The sequence below is a fragment of the Urocitellus parryii genome, chromosome 3 (genome assembly GCF_045843805.1).
Source record: "Urocitellus parryii isolate mUroPar1 chromosome 3, mUroPar1.hap1, whole genome shotgun sequence".
In the NCBI taxonomy this organism is placed as follows: Eukaryota; Metazoa; Chordata; class Mammalia; order Rodentia; family Sciuridae; genus Urocitellus; species Urocitellus parryii.
This window is the reverse complement of record NC_135533.1, coordinates 187552724-187578956: the sequence shown is the minus strand read 5'-3', so window position 1 is coordinate 187578956 and position 26233 is coordinate 187552724.

Below are 26233 nucleotides of genomic sequence, written 5' to 3'. Positions count from 1 at the left end.
GCTAAGGTTGAAAAGGCATATTTCATTCTTCTCCTTTTCCCCATAGCTTTCAGCATCTCCTTTTTCTCACCATTATCCTTTCCCTTATCTATGATCTATCTGAGCAATGTTTTCCTTGTATCTTCAGTGGGCTCTCTTCCTCCCATTTCTCTGTTCTTTAAGGCTCTCTGCATATTCCCTGTGGAACTGATGCCAAATATAATTGCCCTGCGCTGTTTGGGAAAGGCTTAGATTTGTTTCACAGGTTGTTTCTTTAGCTTTAATAAGTACAGACACTTACTAGCTTGCCACAATTTCATTCTCCCCTTAGTGGGTTGCATTTCATTGCTTGTTAATGTGTAAATCATACATTCCTCTAATTATGCCTTTTCCTTTCAGCTCAGAGCTTAAAAATTAGTGATGGGCTGGGACTCTGATAGAAGTGTCTAGAATGGTTTCTTCACACTCATTTGGGGATGCCACTGGGACAGAGTACATTTAGCTTCAGTGTGTCTTGGCATGTGTGGTCAGCTGCTCTGAACGTTCAGTTTGCTTTTGATTCAGGGATGGGAAACAACAGCTAGAGTCTGAAGAAAACACACATCTCATGAATGTCAGCCATGCAAACTCAGAACTACAAATTCATATGTGCTAATCTAAGAATGAGTCAACACCCTAGTAATTTTGCTATTTCTCATTAACTTCGTTCATTTTGTATTTCCTAGTAATCTAACTCTGATATTGTGAGGTTTTTTGTTTTTTTTTTTGTTTGTTTTTTGTTTTTTTTGGTTTTTTTTTTTGTGTGTGTGTGTGTGTGCTTCTGATAAAAAGCCGAAATGAGGGCTGGGGTTGTGGCTCAGCGGTAGAGCACTTGCCTAGCAAGTGTGAAGCCCTGGGTTCAATTCTCAGCACCACATAAAAATAAATAAATAAAATAAAGGTATTGTGTCCAACTACAACTAAAAAAAAAGTCAAAATGAACTTTTTTACTTGAATCAACTGACAGTAATGTGTGTATATGTGTAAATATACATACACACACACACACACACATAGATTTCTATGTATATGGAAAATTATTTTAATTACTCCCCATTTTATATGGAATTATTTCCAGTTTGTACAGGGGAAAATATCACATAAAACTTATTGCAATTAGGATTATTTTTTGAATTATAGCAATAAATGAAAATTTAAAATAGATTACATCCTCCTATCCTTGTAATTCAAAGTGTAGTCTTGAGTCCAGCAGCATTGGCAGGAAATCTCAGCCCCAGCTACCATTCTCTAGACCTGCAGAATCTTATTCCAAGATCTTCTGATGATTTGTGTGTACATTTATGCTTAGGAAGTACTGTTTATTTTCACAGATCCTCTCAAATTCTCTGCTTTGAAATAGATGTATAATTAAATCAAACTACTAAAAAATGTAGGTAAATAGTATGTGCATTAAACCCCATTACAGAAAGATTTCAAGTTCTGAAGAGAATCTCTTTTGTGTAAGGAGATTGGGGATATTTACCCCATCTTAACATTCAGTCTTGTTCCTGTTATACTGTGTCTTTGTTGGCTGGGATTTATTTGAAGGAGGGTTGAGGAAGTGAATACCACCACTCAGAAGTGGGTAGTCATTAGAACCAGTTTAGGTATCTCAAAGAGTAAAAATAAAGACATGTAGAGGTGGGACATTTGACATGCAAATACTTGGCTTACGTGTTACTTAAGTCTTACTCAATGGTAATGCTTTCTTTTTCTTTTTTTTTTTTCTTTATCTTTAGTTTCTGCCTTTTATATTCCTGTTAAACCCTCTTGTCAGTATACCACAGGACTACCATATGTATTCCAGTGTTGGATTTACACATTACATACAATTGCCTAATAAATTGAATATAATTTGCCTAATAAATTGAATATAAATTTAAAAGTTCTTTCTCCACATGCAGCTTGACTCTGATGTTATCTGTCTCTTCAATGCTGACATTTCAGACTGGACAATTCTTAGTTGTGGGAGGTTGTCCCACTTCTTGGTTGGATGTTTAACAGTGCTGCTGACCCCTTACCTGCTGGGTGCCAGTAGCACTTTTTAGTTGTGACAACCAAATATCTCTACACCTTGCCAAATGTCCTCTGGTTGAGAACCATTGATCTAAAATAAGCTATCAAACTCCCTATAGTAATTCTGTGATTCCTAATTTAAAGTACCTTCTATAACATGTGGAACATGCAGAAAAGGTACTTACTAATAATAATAGTCAATGATATTCAGTGATGAGTACTTTACCTTCATTATTTTGCTTAATTCTCACATCAAAACCATGAAAAAAGTTAGTAATATGTAATAATTCTCCTCTTGAACTTCCCACCTTTTTAAACCTGAACCCCAGAGAGGGTAAGCAACTAGCTAGAAACTGATGAAGCCAAGTTTTGAATTCAGGCAGGTGGACTCCAAACAATGGTCCTTTTTGGTTTTTTTTGTTTTTTTTTTTTTTCTAATAAGTTATACATGACAGTAGAATGAATTTCAATTCAGATGAAGCACAACTTTTTATATCTCTGGTTGTACATGATGTAGAGTCACACCATATATACAATGCAGTCAGAATGTCAGTTAACAAGAACACAAACAATAATGAATGTTGGTGAGGATGTGGGAGAAAAGGTACACTGATACTTTCCTGGTGGGACTGCAAATTGGTACAATCACTCTGGAAAGCAGTCTGGAGATTCCTTTTAAAATTTCTGATGGAACCATCATTCAACCCAGCTATCCCACTCTTCAGTCTTTACCCAAAGAACTTAAAAACAGCATACTATAGTGACACAGCCACATCAATGTTTATAGCAGCTCAATTCTAGGTTGGTTGTGGAACCAACCTAGATGCTCTTCAATAGATGAATGGACAAAGAAACTGTGGTATCTATACACAACGGAATATTGCTCAGTATTAGGAAAGAATAAAATTATGGCATTTGTAAGTAAATAAAGTTGGAGAATATCATGCTAAGTGAAGTAAGCCAATCTCCAAAACCTAGAGGCCAAATGTTTTCTCTGATAAGTGGATGCTGATATAATGGGGGATGAAGGGCATGGGATGAATGGAGAAACTCTGGATGGGGCATAGAGAAGTATGGGAAGGGGAGGGGTGGCGGGTAGGAAAGATGGTGGAATGAGAAGGTCATCATTACCCTAGGCACATGTATGACTGCATAAATGGTGTGACTCTTTTTTCTTTTTAAGGAAAGATGGGATGCAATCTTTTGCTTTTCATAAAGTGTTTCCCTGAGTTGCTATTCTTCCATTCTTATTTTTTTTATTTGTTTTTATTTGTTTTATTTTTGGTTTTGAGTTGTGCTGTTTTGAGCATGTGGACTCATTTAGAAATGACTTCAGAGTGGCTAAAATGGGAATGAATAACTTGAAGATGAATGATAATACATCATACTGGGTCTTCCTATTTCCCTTGTCTCCAAATGGCATTGGAAAAAAAAGAATTACAACAAAATTTCAGAAAATAGCAGTCTTGTCAATGACTAGAAAATATGTATCAGCACATTAAAAGAAAACTCTAGCTTTCTGCTCATTATCCTGAGTAATAGCACAAAAGTGAGATAGTTTTGGTGTGGATGGTTTCAAGGGCTTCTTCAAGGTTTCATGTGTTGAAAAATTGAATCCTTATTGTGAGGTATTAGGAAGTTAGAAACTTCGTCTCACTGTGGTATTTAGAGGCAGGGTCTTGGTAGGTGATTTGGGTTAGCTAAGTACTTTAAGGTGGAGCCAGTGATTGATTCCTGGTGGCTCTCTGAGAGAGAGTGAGACCACAAAGATACACTTGCTTCCTTTCCTGTCTCTTGCCAGGTAATTCCCTGTGCTACCTTGGGACTCTGCCAGCAAGAAGTCCATCAGAAGATAAGGCACAAACTTGTACCTCCAGATTCATGGGCCAAAATAAACCTCCTTTCTTTATAACTCATTCAGTCTGGGGTGATGTTACTGGCAATAGAAAATGGAACTAATACAGAGATATATGAAAAGGACATTCATTAAAATGCACTAAGTGTTTGGCTAGCATGTGATAGGGGAAAAAAAAACTCTCATTGGAAACATCCTAATAATCTTTCTTTTTTCTTTTTCCATTCGTCAACAATTATTTCTGATAGAAGGAAATTGGGAATGGAGAAATGGATGAACAGTTAAGCAAATGCAGGGACCTTTAATTGATACTTCTATTGTATCCTTGTCAAATGACTTTATTCCAAGTAGTTATTCTCAAATATTGATCTCAAGAAGGGCACTCACTGGTAAACATACTTGCATGGAAACTACGTGTGAGAAAGTTTCATAACCAAGTTGATCAAATTTATAATACAGTATCAGAAGCATGGCTTTATGCCATGTGGCTCACTCTCATCATTTTAACACTGTATTTAAAATAAAATTTAAAAAAAAAAAAAGAAATTCTGGGAAGGCACGAGGGTTTTGGCTGACAAGAAAAGATCAGTGGACAAGAGAAAAGCATAGTTTTATGTGACACGGGAGACTTCCCTCAGAAACGAAGACCCTAAGATCCAGGGAAAACTATGTTTCTATGCCGAGTCTGATGAGAGGTGGGGATAGTGGAAAATAACTGGACAAGTGAATGCACTGTAATGGTAATAGACCATGTGAGGGAACGCTGCCAAGCCTGTGTGTTCAGATTCTTCTTGGCCTCCCTGTGCAGCATTCCCTCCCCCTGGGTAAGGGGCAGGACTCCTCTGGAATGAGAGTCCCATGACTGACTTTCAAGCAAGATAGGTCAGCAAATTCCTTGTGGCCAGATCTCAAATAGAAAAATGGGGAAGGGCAGAGTGACCTTCTCTTTTCTGAAGCCCTTCCAATCTCCTTCAGTTCAAAGTACTTTGGGGTAACATTTTCGGAGCCTCAAAAGCACATTCTTTGGTATTCCTGCCATCCAATAGTGAGGTAGGTATTCTCTTCTTTCACCTTGGGGTGCACTTGAAATCTTGAAACCAATAGAACACATCAGAAGCAAGGCCACGTGACTTTTTAACTTATTCTGGAAGAGCGGGTCTGTCCCCACCTTGCTCTTGGAGCCCTGAACAGCTCTGTGAGAACCCCATCTCAAGGCTGCCATATGTGAGTGCCAGTGACACTTGTGGCTACTGTGTCACCAGACTCCTCTTAGTGTCTCTGAGCTGAGGCCCCAGAGATAATGTAAATCAGAGACAAATCATTTCTGTTGTGCTGTCTCAGAATTTCTGATGCAGGGGATCAAAGAGCATCACAAGATGGTTGCTTTGCAATACTAATTTAAGGTGGTTTGTTCCACAGAAATAGTAACTAAAACAACTTCTTTTTTCCATGCTTTCCCCCATGTCCTCAGGGCCCAGAGTTCTGTGACTTGTAAAATATTCTAAAATAGCTGAAAATAGAATTTTGACTATGAATAGGACTTTAAATTGTATAAATCCACAGTTCTCCTAATTGAGTAATTTCCACAGAGCCATATTTCCATTCTACCTATACTGTTATTAATAATATTCAACACTCTTTACTCATTAGCTATATATTAAGTGATACTAGCCATGACATCAGAAATTTGTTGCTATGTTCTATTCTTCTACCATGATGAACACTCATAGATGTTAATATAAAACTAATTATACAAATTGTATGCTGTATAGCACCAATGTAAGAGGTATCCCAGTTTTGAATATAATGAACTGATACACACCTTTCATGGAACAGGCAACTCCCTCTTTCTGGTCTCGGAGTAATTGTGTGCTAAGCAATCTTTCCATCTCTACAATTGAAGAATCAGAACCATTCTGCAGCTGGACACGGTGTTGCACAGCCATAATCCCAGCTACTCTGGAGGCTGAGGCAGGAGAATCATTAGTTTGAAGCCATCCTGGGGCGCAACTTAGCAAAACCTGGTTTCAAATAAAATAAGATGGAGGTTGTGGGAGGCAACTCAGTGGTAGAGCATTTGCCTAGCATGTGTAAGGCCCTGGTTCAATTCTCAGCACCACAAAAAGAAAAAGAAAGGAAGCCAGCCAGTCAGCCATTTTGCTATCCAGTCAACTTCTCAGTTTGGTTGTGTCTCCAGAAGGGCTTCTTATATGCTTTGCTCAAGTTTATGCATTTGACTCATCTGCCAAGAAACCAGCGCTGGCTTCATAAAAGAAGGTTTGAATTGTGAAAAAACACTAGGGAGTTTTAAATTAAAGAGACAAGACTCTAATTACCTTTAAAACCAGCTCCAGGATGGCTTCTCCTAGCTCCAGCCTCCAGCCACCTAATGTGGTTAACAAGGTTTACTGAAGAGGCTAGAGAGAGAGACAGAACACGCCAGGGAGTAGACTTTTATTAGGGAACAAAAAAATTCACAGGAAATCCCATCCAATGAAGGTTAAGGGGGGCAGCATCCCAAGGTCAGGGGTGACGATTGGGTCTTCTGGGCAGTGGCCAGACACGCCTCTGCACGGACAAGCCCTCGGACCTGGAAAAGGGTGGGGAAAGCCCTGACACAGCTGTGTCTAAGCGCCTCTCACCCAGCCAGGGAGGTGACTCAAATCACATGCGAGGATGGCCTCCCACAGACTCATTTATTTTTACTAACTAAAACTCACATTTTATATTTCTCAAATACAAAATAGTCCACTTCTGATTACTGTTCCCTCAATTGTTGACTCTGATCTTACAAAACTTGTCCCTGACTAAACCCAATAAGAAAGGAACAAGGCTGAAGACTTAACTAACACACACATTTCTCTACAGTATATCTTCTCTATAGTATATGCACAATATAGTACTATATATCACATCAAAAATGACATTGCTGCATAGGGCTACTCAAAGTGCATCATGGAGATATCTACCATGCATGAACTATTTATTACGGGTCTATGATAAGCAGAAAAATTGAGAATTAGCATTTAAAAGTTTTTATGACAATTTGACACAGTAATTTAATGTCAGTTGAATCTAATAATAATTAGTAATTGGGAATTTCGTTAGGTGTGTCTTTTTTTTCCTAAAAATAAGATTTTTTTTGTGTTTTATAAAAATGATGATTTGCAATAGACTAGAATTTTTTTAAATGACACTTTACCACAGATAGTTTGAGAAGCATTTGTATATAAAAATTAACTAGAATATAAAATGTTATTTTATTTTATGGTGATTGTGATTGAACCCAAGACCCTATATAGCCTAGGTAAGTGTTATATCACTGAACTATATACCAATACCACAAAATTTTATTTATTAGAAAAAAACAGAAAATGTTAAGAGTTTCATCTTATTTTAGGAATATCCAATTTTTAAAAGTGGGAAAAAGAATATACATTAACATACACCAAAGTTCTGACATTGTCCCTAAGTGGTGGTTTATGACCAAATATTATATATCACAATGCAAAAATTGTTAGGAAAGAAAATGGAAATGTCAGTTTTCCTACTATTCACTCTTTTACTTTGTTCTCTAACTCAAATTCTCTGTCAGAATTTTGTCACTTATAAACATGACTGCCCAGTCTCACAACAATGCTTACAGATTGGTTCTTACTGAATTTGTTTTAAAAGCTAGTTTTCAGTGAAATCCAACACTAGTAGAACATAAGTTTTCTAAACATCTATACGAAGCATAATAAGACTTTAAAACAGAGCTAGAAATATGGTCTATCCTGCCTTGATCCTAGATTACCTAAATTTCTGCATAAAAGATGCAGTGAAACAGAGTTAACTTCCATGATGCCCTTGTCTGCATTCAACAATAACCAAAGTGGTTTTCACAGATCAAATGGGCTCATTAAATATTGAGGCATAGAAGCACACTCATGGTCAGTGTTCTACTTTGTGGCCATTAGCTCTATGATGTAATGGAGTCAAAGGAATATGTGATTTGAAAACAAATTTGAAGTGTGAGCTTGAATCCCAACTCAATGGATGCTTCCACATTCACAGTTGCTTTAAAAACTGGGTATTAAGTAGGTAACAGTCTAAAGAAAGACCTTATTTCACATATAGGATTTTTAGTTAATCCAAAGGATTTCATTTAAAAATGATAAATGTACTTTAGCAGAAGAAGCTAATCTTCTAGATAGTTTATTCCATGGTATGAAAGCCTGTGGTTGAAATATATAAATATCTATACATTTCTGATGAAATTAAGATTTTCGTCTCAAAATCACTACTCGGCCCAACTGCAATCTGTTTTCTGCACCCAACCCACCAACTATATTCAATAATATTGTTCTATCTTCATGAGACCCACTTTTATTTCCTGTAATTCTGGTTCTCCATCTAGTTATAAGCAATTTCTTCTCAGCTTCCTTTATTGGCTACTACTCTGAACTTTTTTTTTTTTTTTTTTTTTTTTGGTATCAGCGATTGAACACAGGGACACTTAACCACCTAGCCACATCATCAGCCCTTTTTATATTTTATTAGAGAGAGAGTCTCCCTGACTCACTAAATTGCTGAGGCTGGCTTTGAACTTGCAATGCTCCTGCCTCAGCCTCTCAAGTGCTGGGATTATAGGTGTGTGCCACCGCACCCATCTCTACTCTGGACTTTGACCACTGTTGTTTCTTTGGTCCAATGCTATTACTCATTCTCTCTAAGAACCATCTGATTAACTCCCTTGTTATTAGTTACCAACTCTCATCTAATGACTTACCCTTTTCTGTCTTCAAGTCTGGTATTTTCTCTAGCTTTGAGTTATGTGTGTAGCTGTGTGCTGAGTTTTTCTTCATCTAAAGGATCCACCTGGTGTGTCTTATACCGACCACATTAACTATTGCACAAAAGATGTTTCTCTTCCATGAATCCTGATCTCAGTTTCTGGAACCATTAGATTGCCAGATACTCTAATCAGAACCTGGAGAATATGATTGCACAACAAAAACAATGAAGATCTCAGTGGCCACCAACAGTAAGCATTTGTTCTCAGTTGTATGGGTTTTCTGAGTGACTGACAGCGGTTCTATTCTCTAGGATGGACTTAGCAGGAACGATGTGCTGTAGACGATAAGGTAGCCAGGATAGGCTTTGGACTGAGGATGATATTTAGGTATAATACACAAAGCTTTTATCCCTCTAGAAATAGAGGCTACCTCGAATATGCTTCACTATGATGAAAGAAATTCAAGATGATGAACTGCATGATCACATTTTGACCCTCTGTTTATAACAAGCCCATCAATATCCCATTAGTCAAAGAAAATTACACTGCTAACCCCAAAATCAAGGGATGGGAAATACAATTAACATGGCCAATGTTGTGGGTATGTAATTTCAAAACCCAGAGACATGTGATCTAATCTAAACAATCGTATCCTTTGCTTCCATTCTAATAGGAAAAGTCCTTATTTCAGACTTAATCATCTTAATTATCTCTGTGCAAACTTTGAAGTAGTCTCCTCTCTGGTCTCCACCTACTCAAACCCATTTTCTACCATATAATTAGGTTCTTAAAACACACACACACTCACTCACACACACGCAAATTAGTTCATGTCACTTCCTTAGAATTCCTTGTTGTTCCCCATGGCTTACCAATGCAATGCCAGGCTATGCACGCAGTGTTCTTCACATATACTCCCTGCCTCCATTACAATCTCATCACCCCACACCCCTTTGTGAGCTTTAGGGATAAATAAATGCACATGACTCTCCATGGATTGCATTTCCTTGAGTTTCTGCACCCTTCTACTGTTCCTCACATTATTTCACCTCCTGAAAATTCCTATCATTATTCAACAGCCAAATTCTTGCCTGTTCTTTAAGACATAGCTCGGGTCTCACTTCTGTATCCCTTCAGAAGGGCTTAGTCTCTAACACAGCCTTTTCTGTGTTTTCAATGGGTTTATCCAAAGTCATTTTTTTTCACCCACTGTAGGTGTTCTCAACATGACTTCCAAGAAAATCAAGGGATATTTTTTCACGTCTCTGAACATGAGTAAGGAAAAAAAATATGGTCTTATTTTTACTAATATTCAACAGTAATTTAACATTTCCTTTAAGCATGATTTTAAACAACAAACCACAGTATTATTTAGAGTGCTTCATCACCAATAGGAATTACAAATAATTTCATATTGCACTACAATTGTTGCATACAATTCAAAAATCCAAGCATCATTAAATCTTATTTAGGGCATGTGTTGGTCATCTTTGCTGTAACCAAAATATCTGACAAGAACAACTTAGAGAAAGAAGGTTTTTTTTGTTTTGTTTTGTTTTTTGGCTTATGGTTCCAAAGGGCTAGTCCGCTGTCAGCCAAGTCCCTTGGTCCGGCCCAAGGTGAGACAGCATATCATGGCAGAAGAGAGTGGTAGAGAGAAGCTGCTCCCTTCATTGGAAGTTGGGAAGCAGAGAGACAGGAGAGGGATGAGGCCAAAGGAAAGATGAACTCTTCTAGTCATGGGCCTATTGAGCCACCTCTTCCAGCCACACCCCACCTGCCTACAGTTATACCCACTCAGTCCACTCAAACCAGATGGACTAAGTTACAGATCTCCTAATTCAATTATTTTACCTCTCAATATTCCTGCATTAACACAGGAGCTTTTGGGAGACACCTCATATTCAAACCAGAACAGGTCGTTAATAAAGTGCATATATTATTATATGAAAAGCTATAAATATTTTGTTATTTTATCACTATAATTATTTTTATTTTGTTTCTATGTATTTTATTTGTCCCTATAAATATTTTCTGAAAAGGTATGACCAAATGCTACACTTCTAAAATGGAGAAGCCTGTTGTCAAGGTTCTTGGCAGCTGACATTTTCATGGCAAGGAGTACTGGAGGGTTCAAAGTCAAGATGAATGTCTAAGTCAAAAATGCTCACCTCTTTCTTTTTAAAAACTTTTCATTTTATTTTGTTTTTGTTTGTTGGAATCCTGGGTTTTTGAAGAGTTAAGGTATTCACAGAATAAAAATGCAAATGATGTGAACAGCATATAGTGAAAACTCTCCCTACAAATCAAGCTTTGCCTCATGGAATAAACTAGTGTAATGAGTTTCTTATGGCCATTTCCAGAGGCATCTATCCCTATAAGCAGATTGTGGGTGTGGGTGTGTGTCAATGGAAAAGGAAAATTTGTAAACACACATGCACACACACTTTGCTCTTTTGCAACTCTCCTGGTGGCCTATCACACGTTGTTGTACACCTACTCTTACTTTGCTAAGAGTAACCATCTCTTATTAGGTCAAAATTACTGTCAGGATTCAAAATAGGAACCCCTTGACATTTAAGACTTCAGTTGCTTATCCCCCATTTAAAGAAAACAAAATTATAACCAAAATAAAAATTGAAAAATGAAGGATACTTCACTATACACTATCCCAGGTATTTTTTTTTCTTTTTAAGCCTAAAATCCTCAACACAAATCTGAGTGCACTAGCCAATCAATGTAAGCAGCTTAAAGTAAATAACACGAGGCAGTCTTCCAGGCATTGCTAATAGAAGCTGACTTTTTTACTTAAGTAGTTTAAAGTTCAGCATTTCGAAAATAAATTGCCTATCATTGCTCAATACTACAGTTGATGGTATTTTTCCTTTTTAAATAATTAAATCCAGTGATAGATTTTAGTTTGTCTACTCATGGGAATACAATGTTTTTAAAACAGTACAACTGAAAATAATAACAAATTCAATACCTCTTAATAATAAAAGTCCTGAAGAAATGAGGTATAGAGGAACTTACCTCAACACAACACAGTTATGCATGATAAAGACAAAGCCAACATCATAGTGAATGGGGAAAAACTGAAGGCATTTCCTCTAAAATCAGAAACAGGACAAGAACATTCATTCTCATGACTCTTATCGAATATACTTGAAGTTGTATCCAGAGCAATCAGGCAACAGAAAGAAATAAAAGCAATACAAAGAGGAAAGTCAGAATCAAATTATCCTTATGAGCAGAGGATATGATTCCACACTTAGAGAACCCTAACGACTTTATTAGAAGACTTTTAGATCTGATAAATAAATTCTAAGTGGCAGTATACAAAATCAACATACAAAACTCAATAGTGTTTCTATGGTCCAATAATGAACCCACAAGAAAGAAATCAGGGAAAAAAATTTATTCACAGTAGTACTGGAAATATAAATCACCTTAGTATAGCCATAATCAAGAAGGTGGAAAACATGTACAGTGACAATTACTGAAAACCTGAAGAATGAAATTGAAGAAGGTCCTACAAAGAACTTCCATGTTCATGGATCAGCAGAACTAATATTGTTAAAATGGCCATATTGCCAAAGGCCATTTACATGTTTGGTTCAATGTCCACGAAAATACCAATGATACTCAACAAAACTACGAAAAAAAAAAAAAACAATTCTAAAATTCATGTGGAAGCCCAAAAGACTCTGAGTAGCCAAACCAATCCTTAGCAAAAAAAAAAAAAGAAAGAAAGAAGATCAATGTTGGAGGCATCACTATCTGATTTCAAAATATACTACAGAGCCATGGTGACAAAAACAGTATGGTATTTGCTTAAAAGCAGATGCATAGATCAATGGAATAGAGTAGAGGAGCAAGAAGTGAACCCACACATCTACAGCCTTGGATACTCCAAACAAGTGCCAACAATATATGTTGGAGAAAAGACAACCTCTTTAACAAAAGGTGCTGGAAAAATTAGATATCCACACAGAGGAGATCAAAAGTTAAGCCCTATCTCTCACCCTGTACAAAACTCAATTCAAAATGTATCCAAAACCTAAATATAAGACCTGAAGCTTTGAAACTGTAAGAGGGCAAAAAAAAAAAAAAAAAAAAAAAAACACATCAGGGAAAAAAGAGAGGCAACAACTTCTGATCTTTCTTTCTTTCATTTTTTTGACGACTTAAAAAAATTATCTTATTGGTTTTTCTTAGTTATACATGACAGTAGAATCCATTTTGATAAAATTATACATGCACAGGATATAGCTTGTTCTAATTATGACTCCATTCTTGTGGGTGGGCACAATGGGGGGGTTCACTTAGGTAATTTCATATGTGTACATAGGAAAATAATGTTAGATTTATTCTACTGTCTTTCCTATTCCTATTGCTATTCCCCCTTCTTTTCTTTCATTCCCTTTTGTCTAATCTACTGAACTTTCCTCCCCCACCCCATTGTGGCTTAGCTTCCACATATCAGCAAAAACATTCAACGTTTGGTGTTTGGGGAATTGGATTATTTCACTTAGCATGATGATATTCTCCAGAGCTGTCCATTTATTGGCAAATGTCATAAAGTCACTCTTATTTATGGCTGAGTAATATTCCATTGTGCGTATAAACCACAACTTCTTTATCCATTCATCTTTTCATGGTCATCTAGTTTGTGAATTGACCAGGACTTTTGTAGCTCAGGAAATAATAGCAGACATTGACAAGTGGGACGGCATTGAATTAGAAAGCTTCCACATGTCAAAGGAAACAATAGAATAAAGAGTTAGCCTAAGCAATAGAAGAAAGTATTTATCAGCTACTTTTCCAACAGAGAATTAATACCGAGAATATAGAGAGAACACAAAAAAACTTAACATCAAAAATACAAATCACCCAATCAAAATATGGGAAAATGAACTGAACAGATATTTCTCAGACAAAGAGGTACAAATGGTCAACAATTAAAAAGTGTTCAACATCTTTAGCTATCAAGTTTGTCTAATACAGACACAGATTCAGGAGCCAGGGTCTGGAGTGTGTCGGCAGCAGCTGCAAACAGGTTTTCAAGTGAGGAATGTGCATGTACATCCAGAGGCAGAATGCAAAGTCTGGGAGAGCAACATCCTAGCATCCTCCCCAGGAGGGGAAAGAGGCTAATTGGACTAGAGGAGAGGAGATGGAGCTCAGAATTTTGGAAAAAGAGAAAAGGAGGAAGAAGCCTCAATATGTTCTAAAGATGTCATATATTGTTTGAGATAAACAATGGGTAAAGTAGTAACAGCACAATATAGGACAGATGTTTCAGACATCCTATAACAATGGGAACAATCTTATACTGTCTCGGAAATACAATAATTCTTCAGAAGAAAAAGGAAAAGGAAAAGATTCCTTCAGAAGAAATGCATAAAATAACATTTTTACCCATTGCCTTTTATCCAAACAGTGACTTCTCTGTTCTCCACTGTGGATCAATTCTTGGAAGGATGTAACAATTTTTGCCAAGGCAAGTAATTTAACCTCTTTGAGCCTCAATGTTCCCATCTGTGTAAGTACCATATGTACTGGAGAATATAAATGTTACAACGTCTCTGATAGTTTGGGGACCGGTTTGGTGCTATAAAAAGTTTGTTATTTCCTATTATCATTATATATCTGTTAGCAAAATTGTTGAGAGGTGCATCTTTGTTTTGCACTGTGTTCAGCTGATTCAAAGACAACCTTAAGCCCAAGAACTTAGCCATTTATCTATTTGTCAAGCTTCAGATAAGAACCAGGTTCTCTTTCTTTGAAGGTAGGTTTTTTACTTCTTTACCTGGTACTGAAACTACTCTCTTCTTTTTTTAGTGTTCTTCCTCCATAAATAACTACCATGAGGGAATTTAGTTCTTAGCCTAACCAGAACCACTAGAGTGACCAGATTTAGAAGATTCAAAGTGGGGTAGGGAGGGAGAACATGGGAGGAAAATTACCTTCTAGATAAGGAATAGGGGTGGGAGGGAAAAGGAGGGAGAAGGGGAATAGCCAGGATGGTGGAAGGAGAGGTTCATCATTATACAAAATCCATGTATGAAGCTGTGAATTTGGTGTCAACATGTCTTATATATAAACAGAGATATGATAAATGGTGGTATAAAGGTGTATTAAGAATTGTATGCAAAAAAATAAGAGAGCTCCTGTATAATGGCATAATTTGGCGTGAACATACTTTATGCACAGAGTTACAAAAAATTGTGCTGTGAATGGATAATCATGAATGTAATGCACTCCACTATTGTCATGTATGTAAGAAATAAATAAAAAAAGAAAGAACAATGAAAGAGCTTAGATGCCATCTCACAACGAGGTTCAACTAGGAAAAATAACTATATTTCACATAAGGGAGTTCATGCTACAACATTTAAATTCTGCTTTTGTGAGATAAACTTTTAAAACTGCTTAGCTTCTGAGTTAACCTAAGGGTGACACTCCCCTTAGAAATAAACGTCGCTCCACCCCTACCTCATGAGTAGACAAGTAGTTTAACTTAAAAGAAAGAAAGAAAAAGAAAAGGAAAGAAGAAATCCCTGAAGAGGGCTTATGGAAGTGTTATGCTTAAGGTAAGCAAGGGACAAAATATAAAAGAAAATATAAAAGGAGAAATGGAGGGCAAGGACCAGCAGCCCCAGCTAAACAAAGAAAGCTCATTTGTTACGGTCCAAAAAAACCCCTATTTTTACAGTCTTTTTTTTGTATTTCACTATTGCACTAGAAACTGATGACTAATAAATACCTACCTAAAAATTAAAAAAAAGAAAGAAAGAAAGAAAGAAAGAAAGAAAGAAAGAAAGAAAGAAAGAAAGAAAGAAAGAAAGAAAAAGTAGCCCGAGATAAAACCTACCAACCTGGAGTTATGCTGGTCTGTCCCTGTTCTCCCATTGAGAGTTAGAAGACAACTTACTGGCTCCTGAGATGAGGACATGCTGATTTCCCTGTTTCTCTCCTTGAAAAGATAAAGGGACATGCCAGTTTCCCTGTTCCCCCACTGAGAGATAGGAAAACTGCCTGTCTCTGTTCCCAAGAAACAAACTTGCCTTCCACAAGATCAGGGGATGCTCACTATGTCAGGCAAGACTAAACCCACCCCTGGCGCACAGCCATGATTCTAGCCTATAAAAAGTCATATTCAAGGGGCAGTTGCTGCTGCGGTCCCTCTTTGCTGCTGCTGTCCCTCTCTTTGTGCAGAGCAGCCTTGTCAGCCTCCTGACAATAAACCCACTTCTTACCCCAGGTGTATGTGAGATCAGTCCTGTGCCACTTTTCTTTCTCTGACCATTTACTATGTACCACTCTTTTAAATGTCTTACATGTGTTAATTGATTTAGCTTTCATGAAATCCACATATGAGATAAGTAATATTATTTTTCCTTATTTTACGGGTAAAGGAAACAAAGTTCACAAACTCTATAATGGAGAGCTGAAATTGAAAGAGGTTGCCTGAGATGAAAGTCTATATTTTCAAATGTTGGTTTCTACCTGGGTTGCTAAGATAGAGGGGGACTTGCAGGGAGTGGGAGAAGAGGGTATTCCTTACCCATTTGAAAACTCTTTCTCTTTTTCACCTAGGTATATTTCCTGTGTACATATGGTTCATGAATGTGGGTGGCTTTGTATAAAGATCTTCAATTTGGAGTTTATTTTAATTTGCTAGACTATATAAGATAAATTTACTTTTGTGAATGCCCTAACTGAATACCAGAAAGGGGTATTAGCTAAAAATATGAAAAAGTATTGGAAGAGAAAAAAAAATCCCTGTAGTATGGGCTACAAGTCATTGGTAATAATAGGTCTAGAGTAGAGAGGTGGGAAGAATTTGCCCCCATGCAATTGGAAGACCTGTCAGCCAAGGCTCATCATTTGTACTCGACTTTTCCTGCCATGATGACTCCCGGGGCTGCCACTAAGTGTAATAAGAAAACCATCTCAAGATGAGCCGGCTCCCATCAGAATTTTTCATGCAGGTCTTGCCAGATTGGTCTACTCACAGGGCTCCCTGGGTCTTATCAAAACAAAGGAGAGCAAGACAATATGGTGTCTTTTGTCCCCTTTAGTCCCATTTCTCCTTTTGTTTGGGAGCCTTGAAAATGGGGAAGATAGTAGAAAAGCAGAGAATCTGCTGCTTGGAGAAGCTGAGAGTCTCAATTTTCTGCTTGTCCCAAATTAGCCTTGCAGTGAAAAGTTCATTTAAAGAGCTTCATTTAGGTTCTGAAATTTAAACCCACTGTAAGAAGCATTCTAGTTTCACCTCAAACATGGAGAAATCTAGAAAGCTCCATACTTATAATGTTTAAAATATTTGCATTGAATAAGGTGTAGATTACTTTTTTTTTTTTTTTTTTTTGCAATTGTGAGAAAATGGAGGTCGCAGGGCAGACTTGTAGGGGAAAATCTAGGAGAATAAGTACCTACTGGAAAAGACAGGATCTAAGCATTTGTTTGCTTGGGAATGACTCTCTGCATGTCTTATGTATCTGTTTCTTAGAGCTGCCATCACTAAATACCAGGTTCTAAAGTTAAGTGGCTTAAAACAACATAAAGGTATTTTCTTACAGTTCTGGAGTGTGAAATAAAGGTGTCGGCAGCATTGAGTTCTCTCTGAAGTTCTAGGGAAAAATCTGTTCCATGTCTCTCTTCCAGCTTCTGGTGGTTTCTGGCACTCCTTGGCAGCCCTGGATTTGTAGCTTCGTCTCTCCACTGATCCTCACATGGCTGTTCTCCCTCTGTATTTGTCTCTGTGCCAAAATCTTCCTGTTTTGATTAAGACACCAGTCATATTGGATTTAGTACCTTCCTTAATCTAATATGGCCGCCTCTTAATTTAATGACATCTCTGAAGACTCTATTTCCAAATAAGGTCACATTTACAGGTTCTGGGGGGTTGGGAGTTGAACATTACAATTCAACCCAGTACATATAAGCCCAGTAATATGATTGATCTAAACTTGTAGGCTGGTGGAGATTGTTGACACTGGGTGGAGAGAGCTGCAGATATAACAGAAATTTGTTCCCTATAGAAGTTTTCCTCAGGAACCCCATCAGGGAAGATGAGGAAGAAAACATCCCTCATGTTGCTAGCTGGGGGAAAGAAACAAAAATTTCTGCTAAAAATGCCAACACCGACTTCATCTCTCCTCTGGGAGAAAATGACAACAGCAATAACCACAAAATTAAAAATTAAAACAAAAAAAAGTTAAACCCTAAGAAAAGCAAAGAAGAGCAAAGACAAAAACCCTGATCTGAATCAGTAGGAAGGAAAGAGCAAAAGAAAAACTGTAACTTTGGGGTACTATTGGGAACCCTTTGTAGCCAGGGGAAGGAAACAGGACAAAAATAGAAAGTAGAAATCTCTACCCTTAGGAGAGAAACAGGAGTGGCTAGGTACAGCTCAATAGGAAGAAGGGACAGGAACATTGGCAAAATCCACGTCTCTGAGACTAAGACTTGGGCTTAGTGAGAACATCAGAGGACTCTTGCAAAATATTTAAAGCACAGTGCTTACTTTAATAGAAAATCAGTGGAGGGTTCACCAAAGTAATAGATTTTAAGCTAGTTTCCCAAAGACTTTGAGTTCTGCTTCTAGGACGGCCGTGATAAAAGAATGATGATTCCTTCACCCAAAACAAGCCAGGAAGCACATACCTGGGAAATGTCCTAAGGAGACCCGATTGATCTCTACCACTGGCCTAAAGGATGAAGTCAAGAAGGAGGAAAGAAAGTAAGAGCAAAATCTCCAATGCAACAAAACTCTAAACATTTTAAAAGGATAATAAGTTTAAAATGTTGCTATTTCAGTTGGTGGGCATGGGTGTAATATATTCCATATGCTGTGCTTTTGTAGAAATATTGATGTATTGATGATTTCTGGTTGTGGATGGTCTCCCAGTGAAATCTCGCATCAGCTACCCGCAAGTCACTCACTGTATGAATAAGCAGACAGTGAGTGACATGCTGGCAAACCTTGGGAGAAGCCAGGCAACAATCCTTGCCTTGGGACTCAGCTACTGCTTTCAGACTGTGGCTAACACTCTCTTAAAGGACATTTAGTTTAGAACTTTTGTTGTTTCTTAGTTGTAAAGAATGCTCAATAGTCAAAGAGACTGCACAAAACACATATGTAATCTCTGAAATTGAGCATCTTTAAAATTGAATAATGTGTAGTTTTCAGAGGAATAATAGCTATCTTGGGGTTTCAAAACCAAACAAAAGTGTTAGTCTTCTCTTCATGTATAATATCCCTGTGTTCATAAAAGTCAAGAGAACATGCAATTATGTAGAGTAAAATTTCAGACAAGATCATTCTAGGTTGTTCAAATTCAGCCCTTTAATAGGAGGAGTTTTGCATGGTGAATAGCAGAGAGCAGGGGAGAGTGGTATCTTTCTGGGTGACACTAATTTTGTAATTTTGGCTTACACTTGAGTATGTAACTTGTAAAAATCATATGGATCATTTAGGGTATACGCAATGTTCTTTGTGATATCATTAAATTCAAGTTAAAAGTAAAGTTAAGATCCAAATAAAGAGACAAGTCAATCACAGGGCAGTCAGAGACAGAGAAAGTACCTCAGACAAAGTACCCCCCCACACCCCCCCCAACACACACATTTACAATAATTTTCTTATGCTCTTTATACTTTTTCAGATCCTGTAAAGGCCAGAATTCATTACATTTTGCTAGTTATGATCATTTGTCTTGGAAATACCTCTTTGATGCAACCTGCTTATTGGTATGATTCCAGAAACTTCTTGGGATAAACTTACCTTATGCATGAGGTCTGCTGAAGATCTTACCCTTGGTTTTCAAGTCCAGTTTGTAGCTGATAAGTAGGTAATCTTGAATTGCTACCACCTGCCCCCTACCATCAGGCACTCCCTTTAAATTAGATGCCCTGTTGAAAGTCCCAAGAAAGCAGAAAGAATGGTGATGGGATGATGACGTAGGATTATCCTTCAAATGGGTGGTGGTGGGCGTGGTGAATGGAGCTCCAATAGCAGCTGAGCCTCTGTGCTTTCTTGTTTTAGTGCCTTGGGGGCTGTGATTTCAAGCCTGGCATTTTTGTCCTCTGGAATCTGGGCAACATTGCAAAATAGCTACTTGTTACCTTGGCTCATTTAATTCCTTGCCTCCTTTCATCTTAGGAATTTATCCTGACATTAACTTTCAGGAGTTACCCTTGTTGGAATATTTTATGTTTTAATGGAAAACTTCAGAATATAAAAGTTCAAATTATACCTAGGATTTGATTTTCTTTACAATTTTTGTGCATGGTATGTGTGTTGCCTTTTTTTTTTCCTCATAAATAATCTGATAAACTGGACATGGTGGCGCATGACTGTAATCCCATTGACTCAGGAGACTGAGGGAGGAGGATTGTAATTTCAAGGCCAGCCTCAGCAATTTAGCAAGGCTCATGTCTCAAAATAAAATCATAAAAAGGGCTAGGGATGTAGTTCAGTGGTAAAGTGCCCCTGGGTTCAATCCCCAGTAACAAAAAGAATAAATACTCTGATAAATAAAAGTTATGCATTTGGATAAATAAAGAAGCTAAAGTTCAGGGAGAAAGAAAACCATTTTTCAGATGGTAGGTCTAGTTAGATTCCAAGATCTTTCCCCTGCTTCCCAAACACTTCTTCCCCTGCTTTGTGGTCTACCTTTAAGAATAAAATTATAAGGATAAAATGTCAAGTAAAAGAATAGTTATTTTGGGCCATGTATCCCTTCAAATCATATCAGTGGTTCCAGCACTATTATGAGGAAAATCTTTGGCATTTTATAGCTAGCATATCCTAAATTTAGATCCTGTCTGAACTCTGAAAACTTGGCCGGGTCATATAACTTTCCACAGACCCACTTCCAGCATGTTAAAAATGTGGCCAGCACTGTACCTGGAATGATTGTGGAAAGATCAGTGGTAATATGTAACAGTTCCTACTAGAGCTATGGCCAGCCAAGAATGACAGATTTCACTCTTTTTTGTTATCAAAAGAGTTAAATGTCCCAGATAATTTAAGAAAAGGATAAGGGTAGTGCTGGTAAGGAGAGGAACTAGGAAATAGCAGTGAGGAGGGTAGCAGACCTTCCAAGTATCTTTTTTTTTTAATATTTTTTGTTTTAGTTGTAGTTGGATATAATACCTTTATTTTATTTTTATGTGGTTCTGAGGATCAAATCCAGCAGCCCACACGTGCTAGGCGAGCACTCTTCTACTGAGCCACAACCCCAGCACCTCCAGGTACCTTGATGAGCCATGACTACATTCAAACCAGACAGCTCTTCCATCTACTTTGGATTACAAAAGTGCTAAACATATTGTCCAACAAATTCCCTGATCTTATTCATGCTAAAATGTTGTCCTAAGCCAGTACTTACTTGACTGTGACATTTTTGCAAACGAGATCCTTATCTACTCTGATGACTAAAATGTATGTGGAGGAACCACACGGTGAATGCTGTTAAGTAAAGGCATTGGTGGAAAAGTTATGCCTGCCTCCTTGACAGATAGGCCCTTTCCTTCCAGAACAAATCAGACAGGGTCAAATCAAGAAAAGATGAAAAAGGCAAGTTATTTCTCAGATAGAACATGTGAATTGTGCTGTGTTTCTATGACACAGTTATTAGAATGAATGCCCAATGCCCCTAAGCTCTGGGAACAATGGATCCTGCCACAGTGAGGTGAACTGTTTTGGAAAAAAAAAAAAGAATATTGGCGATTAAAAAATAAAACTAACCCAAGGTGCCTTCCACATTGGCATTGCCCAGAGTCATTTCAAAAGAAGAAAACTTTGAAGCTACAGATCTGAGAAAATGAATCTGTTTTTAAAATTACACTCTAGCCCTTTCTAAGCATGGATCCCTAGGTTCACTCCAAGCCTCCTCTGAAAGGTATTACCTACCTTAGAGCATCCTTGTGAAGGTCGTGTGAATTCAAGTCTGTGGGAGCAGCTAGAATAGTACCTGGCAGAGTGAGGGCACAGTTAATAATGACCTTGCTCCCACAGCCCTTTCTCACCATGCTAATTTACTTTGGAAACACAGAATCTGGAAGGTGGGTTTGGAATCCATAGGAGACTAACATGGCAGCACCACCCGGCAACCACTTTACTATGATAGTAACCTATGATTTCCACTAAGGGTTGGAGAAAAACCCTGGGAGAGAGGCTGCTTCCTCAGTTTCTAAAGATTTAAATAAAAATACAGTGTTTTAGCTTAATTAGAGACATTTTATCAATTTCAAAGAAAAAAAAAATTTTTTTAAATCTCCTGAGATAAAGTACCATGAGATTTCACTTTACTGTTTAGAAAGCAGCTACATGTTATCTTCATCAGTATTCCTTGGTTGGGGGGAGACAGGGAAGAGCATCATGAAACTTACTGGAACTCTTGAAAATTGACAAAGCAGTCAGTTCTTAGAGAAAATAAATTATAAAACATTAAAAAAATAGTGATATTAGGACAGAAAAATATGATTGATACATAAGGGACAGCATACTAAATCAAGTTTATTTCTTCATTTTCTAGTTTTCTTCTTCTTTATATCTTGAAACCAAGGATTTTACACATGTGGATGCATTTCAGGAAGTTCTTCCAAAATACCTTGAAACTAGAAACAAAATTTTTATGTATGTGGTGGGTGTGGGTCATATGATTTCCTTAGAAGTCCTAAACACACAACAAACAACAAATAAAGAGCCATTGTCTTAAACAAACTATAATGGAAAATGTGTGCTAAAGCCTGAATGTGTGTGCCCCTTCAAATTTTATGTAGAAACCTAACTCCCAAGGTAATTGTATTAGAAGGTAGGGCCTTTGGGAGATAGATTAAGCCATGAGGGTAGAACCCTCATGGATAAAGTCAGTGCCCCCCCAAAAAAACAGGCCTCAGGGGACTCATTGAAGACACATAAAAGGCACAACCGAACAACATATACATTGGCAGCTTAATCTTGAATTTCCCAGGATTCAAAACTATGAATAATAAATTTCTATTATTTAAGATTACCCAGTCTATGCCTTTTTGTTACAGCAACAAAAACAGATTCCCCATGTTTATTTAGTCCATTATAAATATACAGTGCTTCCTTGGTCTTTCTTTTTATATTTTTGTTCATACTCACATGCTTTCTCAGTTTATTTCTTATCTTCCTTTGCTATATAATGAAATATTGGTTATAATTATTTGCTTACCATAGTCACCCATAGGTTGGGAAATGAACACTTTTGAACTGGGTTAGCCGGGAGTTTAATCCTTGCAGGTATACAAATCATGCGTGTCAAAAGAAATTTCTTTATTGTTATATATATAGCTTGATCCCTTGTGGCCTTCACATAAGATGTACCAAGTGGCTGCTGGATATTAGGCTTGGAGATAGGAGTTGGGTGGTTTCTGAACCCATTGACATAAGTTCTTCTTATGAAGCGCTGAGAGGTAAGGGAAGACCTAAGAGAACTACTGGACTCTCTCTGAAGTCCCCAAACAGTGATTTTTCTCACCCCCCCTTGCATGAATAGAATGCTTTCTCTAGTCTCACTTTTTGTTAAAGGGGACAACCCTTTTCTGGAGGAATTCCAACAATGTACCCAATGACATACAAACAGAGCCCCTTCTTACCAGCACACCCCCCACCCTCCAATAACACCACCACAATTGGTTTCTGGAAGAGTGCAGACAAACACAACAGCCCTACTTGATTGATTTTATTGTCATTTTTTATTGAAAGCTTCATCAAAGAAAACAGAAATTTAAACCTAACATCCACTGATCTACAGAAAGCCCAAGGAATAGGGGAAATGGTATTTCATTGGACTGTGGTACAGATGAAAAAAATTAAAAATAAAACCAGAAACACCACAGAATTACAGAACTTTCCTCGACAGTCAGAGACAGCAGTACAAAAAAATAAAATAAAATAAAATAAAAAAATGCTCTGAAATAAAGTTTAAAACTGAACGATGTTTCAGAAGTTCCATGATGTTGAATATGGCCTGAAATAAGGGTTTTTAAAAAGAAGCTGTGTCCTATTTTTCTTAGAAACTGAATGTCATAACAAGTACTTTTACACGTTTTTCTTAAAATTAAGATTCCAATTATATCCTTCCTTTTAAATAAAGGGAAGCATTTATTTCCAGAGTGAAGAAAACTTTTCCAAGTATCTCTTTGAAATAATTGTCACAGTTCCTAAAAGTTATGGAATAACTCTTTTTTTTTTTGCATATGAAGAAATAACACATTTTGGGGAGGAGGACAGAGCATCTTTCTTAATCATCTAAGACTGAGGGGTTAAGGACAAAGTATAACACTGATGTTAAACTTTGAACTTATTTTAAGGTGATCATAAAAATATCCACTGGAGTGTCAAAGTCTTTCAGCCTTGATATAGTAATGCCAAGTTAAAAAACATATGCAATTTCTTTCTTTTTTTCCCCCCCTTTCTTTTTGGTCAAAGAATTAAAGTAGGAATAAGAGTGCACATTTAACCAAGAGTTACTCTTATATTATCATAACAGAAATTGTGTTGATCTTTTCTATTGGCTTAAATTTCAGTAGAGTAAATGAAACCCAAACAAGCTTCTTTTGAGGGAAGCCAAATTCTTTACCACGGTTTTTTTTTTTTTCATTTTTATTCTGCAAGAATACAGCCAACTCTCAATTGTTTGTGGTAAATGGAAAAAGAACATTATGAATTCTCAAAATCCACAGTATGTAATGCACGCACATTAATTTTGCCAATGATTTCTTGTAAACACCTTCCATAAAACAAAATTTAAGAAGAAATAAAGTAGACTGATTTGAATTTTATTTCCAATTGTTTCTTTTCTCCACCCTCAGGGTGAAATAATAATGAAAGGAAACAGAGCCCAAGGCCTAATCCTTGAGAAGAAAAGACAAAACACATCCACAAAGTAGATAATTAGCCCTTCAAAAATTGAGAGTGATTGTATTTCTGCAAAACGCAGAAATTGGGGCAGTATTAAGAAAAGCTCAAGTGTGACCCAGTAGCCTTGTGATTCTTCCTGCAGGCACCAAGCTCCATCCCACCAGAGTTTTGGCTTGAAAGCTTCCTGAATAGAAGAACCATTTCTTGATCCATTAAAGTATTTTCCCTCCCAGAAACACATAGAAGCGAATATTTGAGAAGTCATCCATCCCTTTTTTGTGATAGTGAACATCTCCATGTTGGGATATAAAACTAAAAGAAATCAGTAATCTGGGGTGAACTCTCCTCTCCCACATCAGAAAAGGTCTTTGGGACCACATGGGGACTTGGTATTTAGTTTTCCTATTTTCCTGAACTCCATATGCAACTCGCACAACTAATAGTCATGCCCAATAACATTTGGATTAAGGGACCGATTTTATATTTTAAAAAGTTTTGGTAGGAAATGTTAACCTTGAGTCAGACCCAACTGTCTTCCAATGCCACCCCACAGTGGATGTCATTTGTAAAGCAAATTGATTGGTTAATGAAATCCCATTATCGCTTTGCCACAGGAAGAGTACAGTGCACACAATCAGTGAGCCTTGTTTAAATTCTGTCAGTCCCTCAGATTGAAGTGAGAAGCTTGTCAGTTCCACTGGACTCAAAATTTTGAAGTATGCCAGCCACATAACACACACAAAAAAAAACAAAGTCTCATCCTTTCCTCTCTACTATAGTCAAAATAAAAATGATGTGTTATCATCATTATGATGTGTTAATACTGTATTACAACGTGTGATTCCTCAAATGCTGAATGTTATTATACATTTATATAAATATTGCCCCTTGCTTGATTTGAAATCATATAAAAAACATTGATCACTAAAACACACTTAAGAAATTTTATCTGCTTATCTGCTCCTCTGATAAGTGGTTCATGCACTCAAATTAAGGAGACCAATTTGTCAAATGCATTTTTAGTCTACTAACATCATAACTGTTTCTGGAGAGCCTGTTGAAACTTTTTATAATCATGAAGAAATTCTCAAGGTCCTATCCCAATAAAATTTCCTTTTCCACCAATGGGGATTTTAGGCCAGTGCAAAAGTAATTAGGTATATAATAGACACCCTGATTATTTTTCAAATAAAATTTCTGGGGTGGAGGAACAAAATGAAGTCCGTTTTTGGTCATACATGAGCTAAAAGTGATTTTAAAGCAGTTTGGCAATGAGGCCCATGATGTATTTTGTTGGCATAGGGAAATAATGCAAACTGTTTGATCCATCAGCTTTTTTCAGCTCTCGGTCTTGCATTTCCAATGCACATGCTTTTAAAACCAAGTAGTTTTGCATTACAAGGGGTGGAAGTGAGTCATGTGCTTTCAAAGGTGGCATGTCTGTTAATAGTCACAAGAATTAATTTAAGCGAAATATGGAGACAATATTCTAAAGAGTTGAAATTTTCCAAGAAAACAAACTAATTCTAGCCAAATTGAAACCAGGTGGAGGATTTTTTTCTTTCAAATATTTTGTGATTTGTTAATATTCAAAACATGTCAGCATTTATGACAAGCAGTATTCATCACCTGCTCCTGTGACTTTAGTTCTCTTGGG